This window comes from Rana temporaria, chromosome 4 (assembly GCF_905171775.1).
Source record: "Rana temporaria chromosome 4, aRanTem1.1, whole genome shotgun sequence".
Taxonomy (NCBI): Eukaryota; Metazoa; Chordata; class Amphibia; order Anura; family Ranidae; genus Rana; species Rana temporaria.
Genome location: NC_053492.1, coordinates 26,396,969 through 26,412,111, shown reverse-complemented (window position 1 = coordinate 26,412,111; position 15,143 = coordinate 26,396,969).

Genomic DNA, 15,143 nt, shown 5'->3' with positions numbered 1-15,143 from the left:
ATACCGATACTTTTTTTTAAATGTGTCCCCAAATGCAGCCATGTCCCCCCACAAATGCAGCCATGTCCCCCACATATAGAGCCATGTCCCCCCACATATGCAGCAATGTCCCCCCACATATGCAGCAATGTCCCCCCACATATGCAGCCATGTCCCCCACATATGCAGCAATGTCCCCCCACATATGCAGCCATGTCCCCCCACATATGCAGCCATGTCCCCCCACATATGCAGCCATGTCCCCCCACATATGCAGCCATGTCCCCCACATATGCAGCCATGTCCCCCCACATATGCAGCCATGTCCCCCCACATATGCAGCCATGTCCCCCCACATATGCAGCCATGTCCCCCCTATATCCAGCCATGTCCCCCATAAATCCAGCCATGTCCCCCATATATCCAGCCATGTCCCCCATATATCCAGCCATGTCCCCCATATATCCAGCCATGTCCCCCCTATATCTAGCCATGCCCCCCTATATCCAGCCATGCCCCCCCTATATCCAGCCATGTCCCGCCTATATCCAGCCATGTCCCCCATATATCCAGCCATGTCCCCCTATATCCATTATCCAGCCATGTCCCCCCTATATCCAGCCATGTCCCCCTATATCCATTATCCAGCCATGTCCCCCCTATATCCGGCCATGTCCCCCCTATATCCAGCCATGTCCCCCATAAATCCAGCCATGTCCCCCATACCTAGATGCCGCCGCCACCGCCGCATGGTTAATCAGCGTGCGGGGAACATCACAGCTTTCATTTGAATAGCTGTAGTGGTCCCCGCTGCGCCGCGTATAGACACTCCCCCTTGCCCGGGATCCGTCCAATCCCGAGCAAGGGGGAGTGTCTATACGTGGCGCGGCGGGAAACACTACAGCTATTCAAATGAAAGCTGTGATATTCCCCGCACACTGTTTAACCATGTGGCAGCGGCGGCGTTGTTGCGGTATGCGACGGCGGCATTCGTTGCCGAGGCGACGGGGAGGGGGCGAGTATCGGATGAGGCATCGGGGGCATTTGCGGGAGTACAAGTACTCCCGCAAATACTCGGTATCGGTCCCGATACCGATACTGGTATCGGTATCGGGACAACCCTAATAAAAAGTATGTGAACCCTTTTGGAATGATATGGATTTCTGCACAAATTGTTCATAAAACTGGTCACAAAAATAACATGCCACAGCAAAAATTAGGACAAAAACTGACGCGTTTCGCACTGTACTTCAGTGCTTATTCATGAGCAATGAATAAGCACTGAAGTACAGTGCGAAAGGCGTCAGCTTTTGTCCTAATTTTTGCTGTGGCATGTTATTTTTGTGACCAGTTTTATTAAAAGGAACGTTTTTGGAGTGCGGCTGTCCCAGCTTCTTCTCTTCTATTTTGCATACCATTGCATCGCCAGCACCCATGGTTTGGATTCAGTGAAAAAAATGTTTTGGTTCATCTGAGCGGTCATCTTCTTTCTCATCGATCTTTATCTAAGTCACAACAATAGACAATCACAGTCTGCTTAAACTAATAACACACAAAAAATTAAATGTTACCATGTTCTTATTGAACACACCATGCTTGCCGTGTGCTTTACGTCTGTCTGTTTTACTGATCTTGGCTTGTTCTCGACTATCCTTGCCTGCTTGTGACCCTGACCTCTGGTGTGTTCTATGTTTATCCTTGTCTGCTAGTTGCCCCGACCTTTGGCTTATCCTCTTACTATCTCTTGTTATACTGGTCTGCTGCTTCCTCTCTATCCTCCTGTAGCCTACTGTGAGCGTGAGCTGGGAGACTCTGGGGGCCGCGACCTGGAGCCAGTTGCAGCCCAGTCCATCCTCACCACTAGAGGCTCTGGTGAACACCTTCTGGCTCTTAGACTCCGTGCCCTGGGGAATCTTATGCCCTAGCTCCCTGTGGGATCCCTGTTGGTGCTCCAGTGGACCTGTCTCCCTTAACTACCCAGAGTTCCATCCGCAGCAGTCAGCCGTAGGGTCCACTACCTTAGCGGTGCACTCCTGACCCCCCGGTGTGCATCTGTGACCTGGCCTTAGGTGACCTGACAATCTTTTACCACTTCCATCAGCTCATTCCCCACAGTTACAACCTTTTGTACCACCTGCCCCACCCTATTATAATGTAAGCTCTTCTAAGCAGGGCCCTCTTAATCCTCTTGTATTGTATTGTATTTTAACTGTATTGTCTCCCTTTATTGTAGCTTGTTGCAAGTTTCTGCAATACATAGTTCAAGTTACTTGGCCTCTGTGTGATTTCTGTGCTACCCCAGCCCACCGCACTCTGCTCACATCCTGGCTTCTGATCACGAGTAGATGAGTGATGAGCTGAAATGCCCTGGGTCCAGTTCAAGCTTCAAAGAAGTTTGGATGTCAAACCAATCCAAATTTTGTTGAAATCAATGGTAACTAGGGTTGTCCTGATACCAGTTTTTTGATACCAAGTACAAATACCGATACTTTTTTTCAAGTACTCACCGATACCGAATACCGATACTTTTTTTTAATGTCATGTGACAGTGGCGTTTTTTTTTTTACTATTTTTTTTTTACAGTGATATATATATATATATATATATATATATATATATATATATATATATATATATAGAGGGGGGGGGTAGTGGATTGTCAGTGTGTTTTTTTATTTTTTATTGCTATTTACATTATTTTATTTTTTTAATTATTTATTGCAATTCTTTTTTCTTTTCTTTTTTAATCAGCCCTGTTGGGGGGGCTTTGGTGAGATATCAGGGGTCTTAACAGACCTCTGACATCTCCCCTTTGAGACAGGGAAAGGGACTAGGGACACAGATTCCCCAGTACCTTTTCTCTGCAGCCTCAAATGCGCTGGAAATGAATGGAGTGAAGACAGCCGCTTCTCTTCATTCATAAACTGAAACATTGTAAACACAGTTTACGATGTTTCAGTTAGGTGAATGGACAGAGTCAGTAATCCGTGACTCTGTCCATTCGGAACAGTAAGGAGCCGGGTCTACCGCCGCTCTCCATCCTGACAGTTCCAGGGGGACACGGAGGAGAAGGAAAACACCAGCGGGGGACACGGAGGAGAAGGAAACAGCATGGGGGACACGGAGGAGAAGGAAAACACCGGCGGGGGACACGGAGGGAGAAGGAAACAGCGCGGGGAACACGGAGGAGAAGGAAAACACCGGCGGGGGACACGGAGGAGAAGGAAAACATTGGCGGGGGATACGGAGGAGAAGGAAAACATTGGCGGGGGACACGGAGGAGAAGGAAACATTGGCGGGGGACACGGAGGAGAAGGAAAACATTGGCGGGGGACACGGAGGAGAAGGAAAACATTGGCGGGGGACACGGAGGAGAAGGAAAACATTGGCGGGGGACACGGAGGAGAAGGAAAACATTGGCGGGGGACACGGAGGAGAAGGAAAACACCGGCGGGGGACACGGAGGGAGAAGGAAACAGCGCGGGGGACACGGAGGAGAAGGAAAACATTGGCGGGGGACACGGAGGAGAAGGAAAACATTGGCGGGGGATACGGAGGAGAAGGAAAACATTGGCGGGGGACACGGAGGAGAAGGAAACATTGGCGGGGGACACGGAGGAGAAGGAAAACATTGGCGGGGGACACGGAGGAGAAGGAAAACATTGGCGGGGGACACGGAGGAGAAGGAAAACATTGGCGGGGGACACGGAGGAGAAGGAAAACATTGGCGGGGGACACGGAGGAGAAGGAAAACATTGGCGGGGGATACGGAGGAGAAGGAAAACATTGGCGGGGGACACGGAGGAGAAGGAAAACATTGGCGGGGGACACGGAGGAGAAGGAAAACATTGGCGGGGGACACGGAGGAGAAGGAAACATTGGCGGGGGACACGGAGGGAGAAGGAAAAATTGGCGGGGGACACGGAGGAGAAGGAAAACATTGGCGGGGGACACGGAGGAGAAGGAAAACATTGGCGGGGGACACGGAGGAGAAGGAAACATTGGCGATGGGACACGGAGGAGAAGGAAAACATTGGCGGGGGACACGGAGGAGAAGGAAAACATTGGCGGGGGACACGGCGGAGAAGGAAAACATTGGCGGGGGACACGGAGGAGAAGGAAACCATTGGCGGGGGACACGGAGGAGAAGGAAACATTGGCGATGGGACACGGAGGAGAAGGAAACCATTGGCGGGGGACACGGAGGAGAAGGAAACATTGGCGGGGGACACGGAGGAGAAGGAAACATTGGCGGGGGACACGGAGGAGAAGGAAAACATTGGCGGGGGACACGGAGGAGAAGGAAAACATTGGCGGGGGACACGGAGGAGAAGGAAAACATCGGCGGGGACACGGAGGAGAAGGAAACATTGGCGGGGGACACGGAGGAGAAGGAAAACATTGGCGGGGGACACGGAGGAGAAGGAAAACATTGGCGGGGGACACGGAGGAGAAGGAAAACATTGGCGGGGGACACGGAGGAGAAGGAAAACATTGGCGGGGGACACGGAGGAGAAGGAAAACATTGGCGGGGGACACGGAGGAGAAGGAAAACATCGGCGGGGACACGGAGGAGAAGGAAACATTGGCGGGGGACACGGAGGAGAAGGAAAACATCGGCGGGGACACGGAGGGAGAGAGACTGCAGCAAAACGGAGGGGGGCTGGAGGAGGACACGGGACAGTCAGCGGTGATCGTGTGTGGGGAAGTTACAAGCACCGATCACCGCTGATTTTAAAGCAGCTGAAAGCCGCGGGGGGGGGGGGGGTGAAGAGAGAAGCAGAGAAATTACTTTTAAATCTATACAACAGTGATCGGTGCTTGTAACTTCCCCACACACTGATCACCGCTGACTGTAAAAAGTATCGGGTGAAGCATGGAGAGCATTTGCCCGAGTACAAGTACTCAGGCAAATGCTTGGTATCAGTCCCGATATCGATACTAGTATCGGTATCGGGACAACCCTAATGGTAACCAAACCTATCAATTCAAAAATGCTAATTTTCTAGGTTAGTTGGCACGAGGTTTAAAAAAATAGCATGGAAGGGGGGGGGGGGGTCAAAACTGTAACTCAGGGGCCAGATGTGGCCCTTTTCTTGTTTTTCCCTGGCCCTTGGGGCACTATTTTTCTCCACTGATACCAACAATAGGGCATAATTTCCCCCACTGACACCAATAAAGGGGCAGAGTAACTCCCACTGACACCAAAGATGGGGTGCTATTTCTCTCACTGACACCAACGATGGGGCATTGTTTATTCATTGGACGTCAGGAACTTTTATACTCACAATAGCCACAGCCTCCTGATGGAAGAACAGTAAACTGGCCCTTTATTTCGAATGTTTGGTGACCCATGCTATAAATGAAGACACCCAAACATTTTTTTAAAGTCCTTAAAAAAAAAAAAAAAATCCCCAAAACTGTATCTCATTATAAATCCAGCGCCAATCATAATGCCTGACACCCACTGCAAAAAACAAAACAATAAAAACCTGAGGACCCAATGGTACCACTAACCGAATGACAGCTTCATAGTCAAGGGTCAGGGATAGTGATGACATCACCGACCAAATATGGCCATATACAGTGCCTTGAAAAAGTATTCATACCCCTTGAAATTTTCCACATTTTGTCATGTTACAACCAAAAACATAAATGTATTTTATTGGGATTGTATGTGATAGACCAACACAAAGTGGCACATAATTGTGAAGTAAAAGAAAAATAATAAATGGTTTTAATTTTTTTTTTTTTTACAAATAAATATGTGAAAAGTGTGGCGTGAATTTGTATAGCGCCCCCCAGAGTCAATACTTTGTAGAACCTCCCTTCTCTGCAATTACAGCTGCAAGTCTTTTTGGGGATGTCTCTACCAGCTTTGCACATCTAGAGAGGGACATTTTTTCCAATTCTTCTTTGTAAAATATCTCAAGCTCTGTCAGATTGGATGGAGAACGTCTGCGATCAGCAATTTTCAAGTCTTGCCACAGATTCTCAATGTGATTTAGGTCTGGACTGTGACTGGGCCATTCTAACACATGAATATGCTTTGATCTAAACCATTCCATTGTAGCTCTGGCTGTATGTTTAGGGTCGTTGTCCTGCTGGAAGGTGAACCTCCATCCCAGTCTCATGTCTTTTGCAGACTCTAACAGGTTTTCTTCTAAGATTGCCCTGTATTTGGCTCCATCCATCTTCCCATCAACTCTGACCAGCTTCCCTGTCCCTGCTGAAGAACAGTATCCCCACCACATGATGCTGCTACCACCATGTTTCACAGTTGGGATGGTGTGTTCAGGGTGATTTGTGGTGATTTTTTTCACTTTGATTTTCGGGGGTTTCATTGAATTCAGCCCTCTGTATGTTGATCATTTTTATTTCCATCAAATGATGTGGCATCCTTTTGTTCCTGATGCCCCATACAGACGGTCGTTTTTTGTGATGAAAAAAAAATGACGTTTGAAGTGATGAAAAAAAACGACATTTTTGAAACTTCATTTTCAAAAACGATGGAGCATACACACCATCATTTTGAAAAATGATGAACAAAGTGACGGCACTCTAAAGGGGAAGTTCTATTCGCCTTGAGGCTGCTTTTAGCTGGTTACTTGTTAGTAAAAGATGATTCGTGCTTTTTTGTCTGTTAAAGCGTGATGAATGTGCTTACTCCATTATGAATGGTAGTTTTACCTCCCGTCTCAAAACTTGCTTCTGGGCATGTGCGGGTTTAAAAACGTCGTTTTCCCCACACACTATCATTTTCATTGACACAAAAAATGACATTTTGAAAAACGACACAAAAAATTCGAGCATGTTCGAATTTTTTTTTGGTCGTTTTTCTGAAGACATAAAACGACATTTTCCCCACACACTATCATTTTAAATGACGTTTTCAAAAACGTCATTTTTTTTCATCACAAAAAACGATCGTCTGTATGCGGCATAACACATTACCCAGTTCATATCAGTATAGATATCCAGCATTATATCTTTCCCCATTGAGATCTGATGTGTTTTCAAAGCATTCTTTAATTTTTTTTGAGCAGTGTATATACAGTATGGGGCAGATCCACAAAGATCGGCCCCGGCGCAGCGTATCTGAGATACGCTACGCCGCCGTAACTTACTTTTTTTGGTTTGAATCCTGAAAGAATTTTCGGCATAAGTTACGCCGGCGTAGTCTATCTCTCGCAGCGTAACGGCGCCTAATTCAAATCGGCGAGTAGGGGGGCGTGTTTCATTTAAATGAAGCGTGTCCCCGCGCCGAACGAACTGCGCATGCGCCGTCCCTAAATTTCCCGCCGTGCATTGCGCTAAATGACGTCGCAAGGACGTCATTGTTTTGACGTGGACGTAAATTACGTCCAGCCCGATTCACGGACGATTTACGCAAACAAATTTTTTTTTTTTAAATAATACGCGGGAACGACGGCCATACTTAACATTGCGTACGCCACCAAATAGCAGCTTTAACTATACGCCTAAAAAAAAGGCCGACTAGAGACGACGTAAAAAAATGCGACGGCCGCTCGTACATTCGTGGATCGTCGGAAATAGCTAATTTGCATACTCGACGCGGAAAACAATGGGAACGCCACCCAGCGGACGCCGAAGAATTGCATCTTAGATCCGAAGGCGTACGAAGACGTACGCCTGTCGGATCTAACCCAGATGCCGTCGTATCTTGTTTTGAGGATTCAAAACAAAGATACGACACAGGAAATTTGAAAGTACGCCGGCGTATCAGTAGATACGCCGGCGTACTCTCTTTGTGGATCTGCCCCTATATATATATATATATATATATATATATATATATATATATTAATTTACATATATTTTACATGTGTGTGTGTGTGTATATATATATATATATATAATTTATTTATAAAAAATACAATTGTCTCTTAGTTCTATATTGAGTCAATCTGTTACATTTCTTTCGCTATTTCGTGCTTCTTGGGCATTTTCACTTTGATTTATGAACTACGGACGGGGGAGGGGGTATTGATTGTGCGGAATGGGCGATAGCTCCTCTTTGTCCCAACCTGATTTATTTTCATTAAGCAATGGCAGTTTCTATCAGCGGAACAAAGCTAGAATGAACTCCTATTGAAGAAAGGAGGTAAAAGGGGGGGTATCAGTAATAAAAGTTGGACCAGGCGCGGTTAATAGACGCAGTACGTTCCCGGGCAGGGCTGCCAGAGAGTGGATTATGGCTGTGATGAATGGTGACCCGTGCCGCACGGAACGAGGCGCCTGGGAGGAAGGTTTATTAGTGGTAACGCGCTAATTGCTTCTCTTTATAGGGCTACAATACACTAAAGGGGCTATAAAATAAATGAATGCCAGTGATTAACTGACTCTCCATCAGAGGCCCAGAATTTCTGGTATGAATATGGAATTCAGAGGCCAAAATAATGTGAGCGGCGAGAATGATCTCTGTACACCTGCTGTGCCCATTATGAGGGGTTTCCACCATCCCTGTGCTGAGTTCCCAGGTCTGTACACCTTCTGTGCCCATTATGAGGGGTTTCCACCATCCCTGTGCTGAGTTCCCAGGTCTGTACACCTTCTGTGCCCATTATGAGGGGTTTCCACCATCCCTGTGCTGAGTTCCCAGGTCTGTACACCTTCTGTGCCCATTATGAGGGGTTTCCACCATCCCTGTGCTGAGTTCCCAGGTCTGTACACCTTCTGTGCCCATTATGAGGGGTTTCCACCATCCCTGTGCTGAGTTCCCAGGTCTGTACACCTGATGTGTCCATTATGAGGGGTTAATTTTGTTTATTGAGAATCTTACAAACAACAACATATACAATAAAACCATAATAAATAAGTAAAACATATTTACAAAATAATTGAATATAAATACAAACAGAAAGAACAAGAACAAAATAAACATAATCCCTACGAGAAGCCAGACTAAGAAACATCACCGTCACCATGCATGTAGCCTTTTATCAAAAATATATTTGATCTGAAAATCTAGGGGAGTGAATCAAGAATAGAAAAAGCCGCACACCCCGAGATCAACAGGCAGCAGCTACAGAGTCCCGATATTCCTCCACGCCTTTATCCAGGCCTCCTGCTGCCACCTGTTTTTCTCAAGACCCCGAATCTTCCCAACCTCACCCAGAATATCCTGCACCACCACATCGACAGGGAGGATTTTACTCCACAAGGATACCTGACACCGTGCACTCCATGTGAAAAAACGGACTACTAGACTAACTAAAAAAAGTGTTTCCAAATCATAATCCCGATGAGTCTGGAATGCCCCATACACCCACTCTGCATAACTCATATGGGGGAGGAAGGGTATACTCAGAGCCCTCCCCACCCTCTTGTACACCTCTATATTGAAAGGGCACTGAAGCAGAAAGTGATCCATGGACTCTACCACTCCTCCACACTCCACTCTCGGGCAGCCCCGATCACTCATGGAAAGAAACTTCAAGTTGCCCTTTACATATAGTTTCCCATGAAAGGCAAGCCAAGCCTGATCCCTAAACTTCATTGGGATTCTCTCCAAATTAATCAATCGCAAACCCGCCCCCAAAACCAGGCTTGGGCAATCCCTTAAGGCCAGTGGCTCGCAAAAAGCAATGCTCATGATCCGCTTCTCAAGAAGTTTCCTTGGAAGGGATCTGACTTCTCCTGCCGTTACTTGCCACTGCCGAAGCATTTTCAAACACGGGGCAACATAAGCCGGGAGCTTGTCATGCTTGACCCTCAGGCTTTTCACTGGCCCACCATTTTCCCAGTCTCGCAGAAAGGGCCTAAACCAGGACTGGAAAATACCAACCCACCCAGGCGGTCTCTCTGCCAACATATTACCAAGATTGTACTTTACAAACATCAGAGAGAAAAAGACTACAGGGTTGATCATCCCTAGACCACCCTCCCGCCTAGGAAGGTAAGTCACATTCCTTTTGACGAGGTTTATTCTGTTCCCCCATAACAGCTGGAAGAAACAACTATAGATCCTGGTATAGAGAGAAGCTGGCAAAATGCAAACAAAACTGACATACAGAAAAATCGGAATCAGGTAAGTCTTGATCAGGTCAACCTTTTCCCTCAAGGAAAGCCGCCAGCCCTTCCAGCTTGCCACCTTGGCATCGGCATTCTCCAGCCTGTTCACCCAATTTGCATGGCCATAGTCACCTGGGCCGAATTCAATGCCTAGAACTCTAATTTTTTGTTGGGGCTGCGGGAAGTCCTCCGGGAGAACAAAGCTCTCACCTTCCACGCCCATCCAGAAAGCTTCACACTTGTCCTGGTTGACCTTTGAACCTGATGCCTCTGTATACTGCCTTATCACTGAGACCACCTCCTGTGCCTCCCCAGTCCCAGAGACAAAAACAGAAACATCATCAGCATAGGCCACTACCTTCAAAGGAGGCTTACCAGCGATGCCCAAAGGTACCCCGCACAATGGTCCACTCTCTAGCCTTCTGACGAAGGGGTCAATTGCAAACACATATAGCAGAGGACTCAATGGGCACCCCTGACGCACGCCCGAGCCAACCACAAAGGGCTGCCCGACCCAACCATTAACCAGAGGAAAGCTTTCAGCCCCTTTGTACAAAATTTTGAGCCAATCAATGAAACCCCCCCCCAGGCCATATTTGCCAAGGAGGAGCCATAAGTACTCATGATTAACCCGATCAAAGGCCTTAGCCTGATCCAATGTCAGCAAAAATTTACCCCAACCAGCAGCCCTACAACGTTCCAAGGCCTCCCGGACAGCTAACACTGCTGAGAAGGTGCTTCTACCTTGGATCGAGCAGTGCTGGTGGTGGGATAACAAACTGCCTGCCACTGGTGATAATCGCCAGAAAAAAATCTTTGCCAGTATCTTTCTATCGACATTAAGAAGGCTGATGGGGCGCCAATTCTCAATCATCGAAGGATCTTTACCCTTTGACAGAAGGATCACTGCAGATTGCCTCATGGAGGGAGGGAGAGAACCCTCTTGTAAACAGCCATTAAAGACCTCCGCAAGGTAGGGGGCCAGGATCGTCTTAAAACATTTATAAAATTCGGCTGTCAAACCATCTGGCCCTGGTGTTTTCTTGATGGCCAGTTTCTCAATAGCCCGGATTACCTCATCTGCAGTGATTTCATCTGTCAAATTCATCAAAGGAACATTACTTTCCAGTCCTGGTGTAGAGTCCAAAAAACCCAACATCCTTGTCCGATCAAGGTTCCTTCCTCCCAGGAGATCGGCATAGTATGACCTGACAACCTCCAGGATCCCTGACCTAGACTTCGTCAGAGAGCCCGTACTGTCCTTCAGGCCATTGACCGTCTTAACTGCTACGCTCTGTTTACAGTTCTGGTAAGGGTCAGGCGAATGGTATTTCCCGTAATCCCTCTCCTGAACCAAAGAGGCGTGCCGGTCATATTGATGTCTCCTAAGGAGGAGCTTCACCTCAGAGATCGCCCCAGAATCTCCTCCATTCGAAACAAGGCGGTCAAGTTTCCTCCGCAAACGCTGGTAGGCGATATACTTATCCTGCTGCTTCTTTTTCCCTATGGCCTTGAAAAGCCCAACAGTCCGCTGTTTTACAAGCTCCCACCATTCTGACTTGCTGTTGCAAAAGTCTAGGATCGTTACCTGTGCTTGAAAAAAATCCTCAAAGGATTGTCTTACTCTCTCGTCTTCCAGGAGGGTCGAATTCAATCTCCAGATACCCCTCCCCCTAGGTGGAATGTCTGAGGCATTCAGAGTCACAGATAGAATACAGTGATCAGAAAACTCCACTGCCCGACACACAGGTGCCGAAAAAGCAGAGTCTCCCTTTAAAAAAAACCTATCTATCCTACTCTGACTATTACCTCGCTGAAACGTGAACCCCGTGCTGTCTGGGCAGCGCTTAATATGCGCATCTACCAGACCTGCTTCCCTAACTATCGTATTAAGAAAAAGGGTGTCATAGCCCAGCTTATCTCTGACACCTCTCCTGTCTTTAGACCTAGTAATGGTGTTGAAATCACCTCCAAAGATAACCTGCTGGGCCGTAAAAAGAAAAGGCTTAATCTTTGTAAAGAGGCATTTCCTGTCCCACTTTGTCTGGGGACCATAGATGTTAATCAGGCGCAGGTCCTGCCCCTTCACAGAGACGTCCAAGACCATGCATCTCCCAATCTCTACCTCAATTACCCGCCGGCACGTTACCATACCAGAAAAAAGGACTGCAACCCCGCTGTAAGGCTCGGCCGCAAGAGACCAAAATGAGGGACCACGCCTCCACTCCTTCTTTGCCAGATGTACATCGGCCAAACTACTCAGATGGGTCTCTTGCAAAAACAAAATGTCAGCATCAAACTCGCTGAGCAAAAATAAGGCCATATGACGAGCACTTACTGATCTTAAGCTGGCAACATTAATGGTTGCCACTTTTAACGGAGTGGGAACTGCCATTAGGGTAGTTGAGGCAGCCGTTTCTTAGCCTGACTATTCCGTCTCCCTGGAGAACCAGCGCGCTTTGCTGCACCCTGGCACTCATCATCCATAGAGGATGCAGAACTGAATGAGTCCCATTCCTCATCATCAGCATCATCATCATCATCATCATCATCCTCATCAGACAGTACCTTAAATTTATTTGCCAAAGGCAAAACCTCAGGACTTAAGGTAACTGTATCTCCTTTTTTTTTCTTCCTTTTGCCCCTCCTCCTCCTATCCTCCAACCACTCCATATCATCCTTGGACAAACTAGAGTCAACAGCCTCCCCACACCTATCCTCCACTTCACCCCCCTCCCCCCCACACTCCCTTCCCTTGTCCACCACCAGGCCAGCCTCTTCACCATCCTCCCCACTCCTCTGCACCCCACGATCCTTAACAGGAACCCTGCAGCGTCGAGGGAGGGGGACTGGCACTGCACTTGATGCACCAGCACCTCTTGCTGCCTCTGAAATTTTAGAAGACACTGACACACTAGGTAAACGCACAGACTGGGGCACCACAGACTGGGGAGACACGGGCACATTGGGTGTTGGCACAGACTGGGACACCACTGACTGGGGCACCACGGACACATTGGGAATTGGCACAGTCTGGGGCACCACGGACACATTGGGAATTGGCACAGACTCAGATGGACTCACAGGCCCTCCAGCTGTTGAGCTCCGAGCATCCTCCATGTCCAGGCGGAAGAACTCTCTCATGAGCTCAGGCCTATTGTGCACTGCCTCAGGACACTGGCTATAAGGATGCCCCACTGCATTGCACAGATTGCACCTTATGATGTTACAATCCTTAGCCAGATGTCCTATACCCTGGCACAGAGAGCACTTCATCACTGGACAGGAGGACGCAAGGTGACTCTTGTCTCCACACTTATTGCAGAGCTTTGGCTGGCCCGGATAGAAGATGGTCAGCCTGTCCCTCCCCAGGAAAGCTGAGGATGGCAGATGCTGGACGACATGGTCAATGACTTTTAGTTTTAACTGAGCAGACCATCCCCCCGTCCATATTCCCCGGTCATCCAGAATCTTCTTTAGGGGCCCCAGGACGTCTCCATACCTCCTCAGCCATATACATAGATCCCCCGGTGGTATGGACTCATTACGGACCAGAATCGTGACCACTTTAATGAGTGGCTGGCGGGAGACAAGTTTGGGCATGAGCCCCTTCCAGTCCGGCAGGCCCCTACACACGTGTTCATATTTCTCCCAAAAAATGTCCAAAGACTCCGGGCGGAGAAAGGACAAATCATACTCATAGGAACCTGCCGGACTGATCAGGGCGAAGATATCTGCGGGCGTGAACCCCATCTGTAGGATCTTATCCACCACCGCCCTCCTATGTGGGGGGATTCCACCGCCTTCCCACCTCAGCTGCACAACATTCCTCCTTTTAAACAGGGAGGAAGACAACCCATTCCCATGCTCCTTCCCTGCTTGTTCCCCCTTCCCAGATCCTGCAGCAGCAACACCAGCATAGGATTTCCTTCCACCCCCAGCATTTGCAGTCCTGTCCTTAGACACAGTCACACCTGCCGGCAAAGCGTCTGATTCAGCTGGGATTGTATTAGCAGAGGCAGGACCCACCCCCTCCCCCCGCTCTGTACACACAGCTCCAGTCCTGTCCAATGCAGACTTCTGCTGAGTTGTGGCACTACTGCACCCAGCATCACCTCCATCATTCATAGTTACAGCCGCTGTGCCTGGTCCAGGCAAAGTCACTGTATTGTCCATGGACCTCTCCGCAGACTGGCAGTTATCAGGTGTAGGCTGTACATTGTCTATGGGCTGACTGCCTGCAGCACTACAACTCTCAGCAAGTTTATTGTCAATAATAAAGTTCCCACCACCATCCTGCACACACACTGTACCTGCTTGCTGGGTTGTCACCTGTGCGACTTTATGGCTGGGATCAGAGCTTCCCTCAGCTGCTGCAGACTCCATGGTGGATCTTGCTCTCTCCACAGGATTGGAAACGGCGTCCATCTTGACATCACCATCCGGGGAAGCCGCATCTGGAGGGGATTCCAGCTTGGCTATGAAATCCAGCATGGCAGGACCTTCACCCTCCTGAGATGTGCCACATTGCTGGGGTGTGAAGGGGGCAGAGGGCTCAGCGGATGTCTGAGGTGTTGAACTGATGGGCTCATCCTCCGGGCCCACCTTCTCACTCACCGCCGACCCTGCCTGTACCTGCATCTCCTCGCTGGCTTCCCCATCCTCCATGCATGAAGCGGCTCCTCTTCTCATGCGATTAAATCGCTCCTCATTCCTATATTTTTCTTTAAATATTCCGCTGTTCTCCTTCAGAGAGCTCACCAGTTCTTTCTGCTTCCTTACAGCTTGTTCCAGGTCCTTCAGCTCAGGCCTCAGAGCTGGTCTTTTCTTACTGTATACTTTAGCACAGATCTGTTTTTTCTTCCTGAACTCAGCCATCAAGACCATCAATCTCTCCTCCTCCTCCTTCTCAATCCGCTTCAACTTACTGACAGTCCTCTGTCTGAAGGCTGACAGGGACTCATCTTTCCTTTGGGTAGGCCCAGAATCTTCCACAGGCCTATCCAGGGGGGCCCCGCCCGGCTCTTCCACAGGATCCAGCATCCCTCCTGGGGGAAGAGAAGCCACTCCAGCCCCTGGTCTCTGGAGCACAGGAGCAAAGGAACCAGCAACCACACCCTTCACTGACA